Raw genomic sequence first — 2,101 nt, forward strand, 5'->3', positions numbered from 1 at the left:
TAGGATGAAGAGATTGTGATTTCCTCTTATTTTTTTCTAAGTAGGTTAAAATTTGCATTTTTGATGTTTATTTCTTTGTTATAGTTAATAGTGAAATGAAATAGTAATTCCCTTCTTCCTCTGGGCTTAAGCAAGGTTGTCCTCTTTCTCTCTATCTTTTTGTTATTATTATGGATGTCTTGGCTGTTTGTTTGGACTCTTATAGTAAAATTATCAATGGCTTTGATCTAAAGAATGATCTTTTTAATGTTTTCTATTTAATCTATGCAAATAATTTTCTGATTTTTGGAATTGCTAATGCTAATTCTATTAAATGTTTTACTCATATTTTGAATTATTTTAGTCATACTTCTAATTTATATGTTAATTACTCTAGATTTGCTTTTTTGCTTTTCTAATTTTGTGGATTTACACACTCATAATATGATTTATAATTCTTATGGTTTTATTGCTAGGTCTTTACCTTGAAATTATTTAGGCATTACTATTAAAGCTACTAAGCTTAATGCTAATGATTATAATAAGCTTCTTGATATAATTTACATTTGGCTTGTTGGATGGAAGCATAAATTTTTATCTGCTGTTAGTAGACTGCAACTTATCAGATATTAACTATTCTTAAATGTATTAAAGGTATTAGGAAAAAAATTTCCTCTCTTATTAATAACTTTCTCCGTTAAAGTGATAAAGAAAGGCATATGAATATTATTCCTAGAAAACTATTATTTTACCTAAGCATAAATGGGTGACTTTGGCTTCCTTCTTTAGACACTGTTAATATTATGTGTACAGCTAATGTTATTTGGAGAATTTATACTTCTGATTCTTACAATTATAGATGTCGTTTGAAGCATTGTGACTCTATTTGGTTCAAGTCTCATTCTTCTATTTCAATATTATGGAAAGATCTTGCTAAAATTGCTTTTAGGATTAGAAATGATTTTTTAAGGTTGCTATTAATAGCAACTTACTTTTCTTCTGTGGTCCTTGATTTTTTTAATTTTTCTTACATGAGAAGTTTAGTAATGTTATTTTTACTTTGTTTAATTACCCTAAATTTACTGAAATTTCTGGTATCATTGGTATTGAGAATTTTGATTTTTCTTGTAATTCTAACATCCCTTTAAATTGTCTTGATAGTAATCTTCTTTCTTATGTCTGACGGTTTCACTTGCTTTTGGAATGGTATTAATTCCTATACTGATAAGTATGTTTATTTTCACTTACATGAAAATTTATCAAACAAAGATTGGAGCAAGTGTGAAGTTTAAAGATACTGCTATCAAGTTTGCTTTTCATTTTTGAAAAAGTTTACATAGCGGTCTTAAAAATGCTGATATTTTGTTCCACAGAAGGTCGTGAATCTGTTTTTTTGTTTCTGTCACAATGATTTGATATCTCATAACCACTTAGTCTTTGAATGTCCTTTCTCTCTTCTTTGGCTTAAACATCGTATCCGTGATCGTATTCTCTTTTTGGCTGGAAATTTTATCTAGTTATTAGTCATTTTACTAGTTTTACCGATAAGACCACTAAAATGTATTATCTTTTAGCTGCTAATATTACTTATTAATATATAATGTTTGAAATGAATAACAGAATTTTTAAGAAGCCTATCTCCTCTCTAGAGGTTCTTATCAAAATATTCATTGGTTGGTCAAACAAAACTGGTAGAAAATGAAAATTTAAGAGGGACATTCCTCTTACCGTTAAAGTTCTTTACAAGTTATAATTATCTCTTTCGTTTAGTTTTTACAATTGGCTTTGTTATATTGTATTTATTGTTCCTACCGCTCTTTGGTTTCTGTTGCTTTGATGTTTTACTTGTAATTCAACTAACTCAACCGTTTATTTTTTACAATTAGTTTTCCTTCCTTATTTGTATTTAATATTATTGGATGAGTTTTTATGAATTGAGTTTATACATCCTTAGCTCTTTGAACATATACATCCTTAGCTCTTTGAACATATACTATTCTTTGTTTTTATTTTCCGAGATTTGCTAATTCGAGCTATGATGATTTCCACTGTACATTAAAGCTCATATACAGTCTCGTGGATGGTGTCTTAATGATCTTGTTGGTAGGAGGGGAGGGGAGGA

This window comes from Phalaenopsis equestris, unplaced genomic scaffold, assembly GCF_001263595.1.
Source record: "Phalaenopsis equestris unplaced genomic scaffold, ASM126359v1 Scaffold000002, whole genome shotgun sequence".
In the NCBI taxonomy this organism is placed as follows: Eukaryota; Viridiplantae; Streptophyta; class Magnoliopsida; order Asparagales; family Orchidaceae; genus Phalaenopsis; species Phalaenopsis equestris.